An 8,498-nucleotide genomic window follows, 5' to 3' on the forward strand; every position below is an offset into this window, starting at 1 on the left:
GGTTCGCCGCGACAATTGGCCAGGCCTTCTCTTGTAGTAAGTGCCCCACTACCGCTCCCTTGGAGAGCGAGGTTACAAACCAGGTCTGGACCCTCTGGTCCTGGACATAGTTTGTGGCCACGCAACAAGGGCGACTTTTCGGTGCCTAACCCTTGCCCTCTCCTTCTGACTTCCTGGTGCAGCCTGGGCCTGCGGGAAACGTCGATTTCCAACATTCGCCTGGGCTGCGGTGACGTGATCACACCCTCCTTGCAGCAGGATTGGGGTGCAGAGCGTTTACCACACCAAAACTCCGAGTTCAGCCCACCCAGGGGGATATCCTGTCCTGTGGTGCTGAAGGGTCGAGTGTAGGGATTTTTTTTGAGACCCTTCTTAAGACCTCACCCTGAGAGTAGGTATAAGGATAGTCCCCGAAAGGGGACCAATCTGTTTCCAACTCTCTAAATGACCACAAAATGAATCAGACCATGGCAGTCACCCTGGAGCCTTTCAAGGCTGCAGGGGGGCGAAAGAAAAACTAAAAGCAGGCCGAACGTGTCCGGCCTGCTGAACCGAGCAAGGACAAGACAGAAACACCAAACACAAAGTCTGTCCATGCACACCAGACTGAGGGAAACCTGAACTCCCCTCAGAACTCCCTCAGTCAAGAAAGGGCTCCAGCTAAACCAGCTGCCCCCACTTCTAAAGGCCTTAAACCCCTGCAAACGGGAGGCGTGAAGCGACGAAGGGTGGAAATTGACTCTGAAGAAGAGGCAGAGCACACCCCAAGTCTTCGACAATGCATACCAGCTGGTAAGGGCATTGGAGAAGGAAAGAAACGTAAGACTATCAATCTGAATCTCTTGAGATGAGAGCATGATCATTGCCCCCAAAGACAAAAGGAGTGCTGGCCAATGGGGGTTAGATGATATTACCTCATCACTTGTTAGCAGAGCCTTCCCCAGACTCTCCGACCTTGACCCTCCCCCTGAGACCTGATTCAGATCTTGTTCATTCTCTCTCTATCTCTATATAGACTTGTCAAAATTCTTTCACCACACAGGTCCTCTCCCCTGTGGTGTACACACTTCACAGGCACTCTCCCCTGTGGTGTACACACTTCACAGGCACTCTCCCCTGTGGTGTACAGAGAGAGATCACCCAATTGGCGAGGCATTATTGTCACCCACTTGGCGTGATCCTCCAGAGCAAAAGCCACCAGACTTGAGCTTGATTTTGATACTCTTTGACAACAAACTACACAGAGAGCTCCGCCAATTTCTCGTGGTTCGCCGCGACAATTGGCCAGGCCTTCTCTTGTAGTAAGTGCCCCACTACCGCTCCCTTGGAGAGCGAGGTTACAAACCAGGTCTGGACCCTCTGGTCCTGGACATAGTTTGTGGCCACGCAACAAGGGCGACTTTTCGGTGCCTAACCCTTGCCCTCTCCTTCTGACTTCCTGGTGCAGCCTGGGCCTGCGGGAAACGTCGATTTCCAACATTCGCCTGGGCTGCGGTGACGTGATCACACCCTCCTTGCAGCAGGATTGGGGTGCAGAGCGTTTACCACACCAAAACTCCGAGTTCAGCCCACCCAGGGGGATATCCTGTCCTGTGGTGCTGAAGGGTCGAGTGTAGGGATCAGAGTTTTTTTTGAGACCCTTCTTAAGACCTCACCCTGAGAGTAGGTATAAGGATAGTCCCTGAAAGGGGACCAATCTGTTTCCAACTCTCTAAATGACCACAAAATGAATCAGACCATGGCAGTCACCCTGGAGCCTTTCAAGGCTGCAGGGGGGCAAAAGAAAAACCAAAAGCAGGCCGAACGTGTCCGGCCTGCTGAACCGAGCAAGGACAAGACAGAAACACCAAACACAAAGTCTGTCCATGCACACCAGACTGAGGGAAACCTGAACTCCCCTCAGAACTCCCTCAGTCAAGAAAGGGCTCCAGCTGAACCAGCTAAACCAGCTGCCCCCACTTCTAAAGGCCTTAAACCCCTGCAAACGAGAGGCGTGAAGCGACGAAGGGCGGAAATTGACTCTGAAGAAGAGGCAGAGCACACCCCAAGTCGACTAACGCGGTTTAAGGTACCAAAAAAATCTGGACTTCGACAATGCATACCAGCTGGTAAGGGCATTGGAGAAGGAAAGAAACGTAAGACTATCAATCCGAATCTCTTGAGATGAGGGCATGATCATTGCCCCCAAAGACAAAGCCACCATGAACTTCCTGCAGGAAATCAAGGTGCTAAAAGACGGGAGAAAGGTGTGTATCTCACCACTGACCTCCCAAGAGAAAAAGTCCAAGATGGTGCTACTTGGCTTTCCACTAGGGTTCGACATGGAGGTGATCACGTCTCTCCCACAAGTGGTGGAGGCTTCCCGCATGACCAAAGGGAAGTCTCCAACCAGGCAAGTCCTGGTTATCCTCAAGGGAGCCCCAATCACCACCCTTGATCTGGGTAACTGGGGCTCATACAAGCTCAGGACATATGTGCCAGAGCCCTTGAGGTGTTTCATGTGCCAGAAATTTGGGCATCACCAGGCCAACTGCAAGGCCAAAGCCAAATGTGGTGTATGCAGCGAGGCACACGAAACCGAAGTGTGTATAAAGGCACACAAAGATGGCCAGAAGGACACAACAGCCAAGTGATTAAAAAGCAGGAGCTAGCCAAAAAGCGTCCTGACTTTGTCCCTGCGCCCCCAGGCACCTACGTCTGGGGCAAAACCAAAAAACAAAACCAAAAAGAAAAGACTCCCCGACCTCCTAAGAGGAAGGAGTCGCCCCCACAGCGAAAATTGGATACCTCTAACAGAGAGGAATTCCCCAAGCTTGCTAGTGGCAAAACCACAAAAAAGAACCAAAGGGAAAAAGGTTCAAAGTCCACAGCAATGGTCCCCCCAGTAGAGGATAATCTTTTCTTTGATGAGAAAGATATGTCTCTCCTGTTGAGTGCTGTAGTTTCTGCAGTAGCAACAGCCTTGGGGAGGACCAGTGAGGAGGCGGAGAAAGCAGTGCAGGTCGCAATGACGGCTATGACCCAAACTGTGGCAGCTCTGAAGGGAAGGAAGCTAGAAGCCTCCAAACCGATAGCGAGCAGTGCTCCCCTCCCTAAATCCTTGGATGGCAGGCTAGCTTCGAGAGAAACATTACATGAAACCCGAGCTAGTCTGTCAGGACAGGCTGAAACTGTGCAGCAGGCCGAGTCTGTACAGCCAAAGTCTCGTCCCTGACTCGAGGTGGCACTTCCACCCTAGGCCCTACACCCCTCGGTAGAGCCTTACCCGGAGTGTCTGACTTTGAGGAAGTTGTACAATCCTCAATCAGCGAGGATCTGTATTTATCTGATGCCACCAGCACTGGGGCATCTGAAGCTGAAGCAAGTGACACTGAGTAACCATCATGGCACACAATCTAAGCATACTGCAGTGGAATATCAGTAGCTATAAAAGCAAGAACTCCTTTCTCAAGTTAATTGTGCGAGCAAGGAGCATTGACGTCGTCAAGCTCCAGGAGACACTAACTATGGGATCCGTGTGCTTCTCAGGATATCATGCCTTCACCACTCCAAACCTGGATGGTACCAGAGGCCTGATGACCTTGGTAAAAGAAGCTATCCCTTGCTCCTTAATAGCCAACCCACCGCACTGTGGAGATGGTGTTGAATCTCTTGCTGTTGAGATTCAGCTACCGGGGGGGTCCTATAAAAATATATAATATTTATAGCAAACCAATGTGTGAGAGCTTAGACCTAAACCAGGTCTGTGCTACTGCAGCACAAGACCGAGTGATCATAGGGGGAGACTTCAATGCACACATGGCCATGCTGAATCCCCGCAAAAGGCCGAACGCGGAAGGCATTCACATAGCAGAAGTGCTTGAGACATTCCCTGAGATCGCTCTTCTCAACACCAAAGAACCAACGCATGTGAAGGGAGGGGTCCGAGACCTCACCTTTGCCACTGCAACAATGGTGGAGAAAATTTGGTGGTGTGTCGATGATACGGTTACTAGTGATCACTACGGCATAGTCACCACACTAATGGATGCATTAATGCACTAATGGATCACATTCCTAAATGGAAAACAGACAAGGCCAACTGGTTTGCCTTCCAGGAAGGCTTGGCTCGATGTCTGAAATACAATGAACCCAATAACAATAATGAAAACGTGGATGTGCTAGAGGCAAGGCTAATCCAGGCCATAAACCAGGCAGCCTCACAAACCATCCCCAAAACTCGCCCATGGTCCAGAACTCACAAAGACGCCTGGTACTATAATGACGAGATCAAAGAGGTCAACTACAGGATTAATATGTGTAGAAAAAACTTCCGACGGCAAAGATCTCCCGACAATCTGGCCCTGTTGAGGGAAGCTGTCGTGGATGCCAAATAAACTGCCAACAGAGTAAGGCAGGAAAAATGGCTGGAATGGTGCCAAACCTTTGGGCACCAGACCAGCCCTACAGAGTTGTGGAAACGGGTCAGGCAAGCGATAAGCCGCCAAACCCCGTAATGCACTCATCATGACCCACAATCAGAGGCTAACAGATTGGTGCTTGAGTTCTCTGCCAGAACCAGCACCAACAATCTGCCTCCAATAATGAGAGAAAAACAACAAAACTTAAATCCAGAAAGACTTGCTCTCATAAGAGACAAGGCACTCGAAGCTGATGAAACGGATGCCTTTTTCTCTCTTAGGGAACTAAGAAAATCATACAAATCCAGTTCTGGGTCAGCACCAGGATCTGATGGGATCTCTCACCCCATCATTTCGCATCTAGGCCTTGCAGGAGAACTTGCATTCTTGCAGGTTATCAACAAATCCTGGCAAACAGCCAAGGTGACCCAAAGTTAGAAACAAGCCACAATAGTTACCATCCCAAAACCAAAGGAGCCTGGCAAGTACCGCCCCATCTCTCTTCTCAGCTGCCTGGGTAAAACAACTGAGATGGTACTCAACAGGCTCCGATGGAAAACGGGTCCCCCTCATGAACACCTGCACGGGTTCACAAGGGGTAAGAGCACTGCTCATAGCATTTCCACACTCTTAAGCACAATCTGCACCTCGCCCGCCGTGGTTGTCTTCCATGACCTGGAGAAGGCTTTTGAACTGGCAAGTCCGCTTGCCATTCAAGAGACCCTAATCCACAAAGGAGTCAAAGGCAGACTCTTGGCCTGGATAGCTGACTATTTTAAAGATAGATCAGTAAATGTCAGATTTCAAGGCCACCTCTCACAGCACATGCCACTTGAAAATGGAACTCCTCAGGGAGGGGTTCTTAGTCCAGCCCTGTTTAATACCCTCATGTCCAACATACTCGACATTCACCTGCCAGAGGGATGCAAGATCATCTCTTATGCAGATGACTTGCCAATCATAGCCTCTGGCAATCACTGCCTTACTAGAGCTCAGCGTTGTCTGAACCTGGTGTCCGAAGAGTGTTGTAGGACGGGTCTAAAATAGCAGCAAAATCCAAAGCAATGGCTCTGAGAACCAATGTCAGAAACAAAAAACTCGCTATACAGGGTATGGATCTGGAATGGGGGAAGGACTATCTATACCTTGGTGTATGGATAGGACACACACTCACTTTCAAAAAGGAGATCCAATACCTGCTTGACAGAACCAAGGAAAGACTGTCAGTCATGAAAGTCATGACAGGGAGACACATAGGAGCAAGACACAAAGTACTAAGATCATTCTATGTACATGCTGTCCGTCCTATTATTGACTATGCATCTGTCGCCCTCATTGCTTCCAGCACAACATTAAAAGAAAAACTGGAAACAATACAAAACGAAGCAGCCAGGATAACTCAAGGTGCACCTAAGTGGACAAAGGTCATCAACCTCCTCATGGAAGCTGATTTACCGTCCATGGACACCAGAGTTCTCAGACGCCTACAACAAGATTACCAGTTGTTTGCGAACAATTCCTGGCTCACACATACAGCTAAAAGATTCATTGCTTGCTAAGGGTATGGACTCCCCTCACCCTGATTACAAAGAACTCCCGCCGTGGGTAAACGAAATGATCGAATTCTCAATTCTAAATCTCACAATGAGAAAAGATCAATATTCCATGCCTAGCCTAAAGGCACAAGCACAAAGGGTCATTCAACAAATAACTCCGCCGGGTAGTATGACTTACTACACGGACGGATCCGTGGATCCAATAAACCATACTGCAGGCGCCGGCTTTGCAACAAAGGATACCACAGCATCCATTAGGGTCACTGACAATGCCTCAACGCTTCAGGCTGAAACGGTTGCGATCATGGAAGCATTGACACACGCGTCCCTGAGGGGAGGGCACGTTGTCATTCATACAGATTCAAGAGCAACTATTGACAGCTTACAGCATAGCATGCCCCCAGATAACATCTACCTCTTGACAACAGTACTAAACATAGCCCAAAGAATCCTTAGTCAAGGTAGAAGAATCATCATAAACTGGGTCCCAAGCCACATAGGTATACAAGGGAACGAGCTTGCTGATAAACTAGCCGATAAGGGCAGGGGTATGCCCCCATCCTCCATGATCGTTAAACCCAGCCGAAAGGGACTGAGCCAAGGTACCAAAGCTGCAGCGTGTGCGGTCCTCCGGGGAGCACATAGAGAAAACATCACAAAATCGCTCGCTGCCAAGTGGTACTCAGATGCTTCAGGCTATGAGCCACTGGCCCTTCCTCCAAATACAAAAAGAGGTACCGAAGTCATACTATTCAGACTAAGACTAGGTTACCAATGCGCTTGGCAAATTATTGACAATGAGACTGGGAGGTTATGTAAACACTGCAGCGAGCCTAACGCCACCCTGTTACATTACTTGCAGAATTGTGTACACACACAATTTCTGAGGCAGGGACCACCCACCACAGCCGCCGGGCTGGTAAAAAGGGTGTGCAACATGCTTTCTCCGTGGCAGCTGGATCGCTTGCTTGCAATGCAGCCTCCGCGATAAGCATGCAGTTCAAAGAAAACATCTGAGTTAACTAGAAATAGTTAACACAGGCCGGGCCACTCCAGAGAAAAGGCCCGGGCGAAGCATGACTTCACAAATCTAACTGAACTGAAGTGAACTCTCCTCCAGGCTAGTACAGTGGTAACGTGTCGGCCTCTCATCCGAGGGATCGGCGGTTCGCGCCCCGCCCAGGCGCGAGAAGTTGCAATTGCCGCCCAGAGGTTACTGCTGTGGCTGGGCACCACGGTAGGTAAGTACTAAGCTCTGTCGCGTCAGGACACGCTGACACACGTTGATCGAATCGACATTAGTCGGCACAGGCCGGGATCCCCCATACCCCTGGCGAGGTTCAGCTTCGCATATGACTTAATCTTATATCCTCTCCTGATATCCATTTCGGTTTTGTTTGAAGAGGAACTCGTGAAAAGTTCGAAACGTCACGCTTATTTTCAATTCTCATTGTGGCTAGTTTCATTTTCACACACTCACACTCACACACACACACACACACACACACACACACACACACACACACACACACACACACACACACACACACACACATATATATATATATATATATATATATATATATATATATATATATATATATATATATATATATAGAGAGAGAGAGAGAGAGAGAGAGAGAGAGAGAGATATAGACAGACATACATATAAACATACATACATACATACATACATACATATATATATATATATATATATATATATATATATATATATATATATATATATATATATATATATATATACATATATCATACCGTCATAAAGCCTGCGCTGAATATCCGTAATCAGGAAATTCATAACCAAACGGCATGTCGTAACCTCATTTCCTGCGACAGCGCCGTTGTGAATGATTAATGATCATATTTATTGATTTCTTGAAAAAAAAAAAAAAAAAAAAACTCTGAGACTCAGTTCGAAGACATAACCTCAACGAAAACACATTTTCCTGAACTCGAACGCCATTCCTAATTAAACGATCAGATGTTTGACGACGCCATCGGCAGAAGTTGACGCTCCATAAATCAAACTTTGGATCTACATTTTATCGAACTTTTCCTCTTGTGACAGGACAAAGTTTCCGAGTGACCTGATTATCCGGCTGAGGATCTTGTTTTTTTTTTTATTCCTCCTATTCTCCTTTCTTGATCCTTATTCTTTTCTTTTGTTTTGCTTGATTTGGGGTTTTATTTTAATTTTCTTTCTTTCTTTTATTCCTCCTATTCTCCTCTATTCATCCGTATTCTCTCCTTTTGTTTTCTTTAATTTGGGGCTTTATTTTCTTAATAATGGTGATATATCAACTATAAAACAAATAATGTTTCGTTTAGAAGTAGCTGATTGCATACTGATCACACGTCAGACAAATTGAAATGCAAACGCAGAAATAAAGGCCTATCTGTCTATATATCTGATAGATAAACATTTAACTATCTATTTTCCCGATTGATATGCATGTCCAGACTGATAAATATACATTTATTTCTTTATTTATCCATGTCAAGTATACGAATATTCTTT

The sequence above is a fragment of the Penaeus vannamei genome, chromosome 1 (genome assembly GCF_042767895.1).
Source record: "Penaeus vannamei isolate JL-2024 chromosome 1, ASM4276789v1, whole genome shotgun sequence".
NCBI classification, from domain to species: domain Eukaryota; kingdom Metazoa; phylum Arthropoda; class Malacostraca; order Decapoda; family Penaeidae; genus Penaeus; species Penaeus vannamei.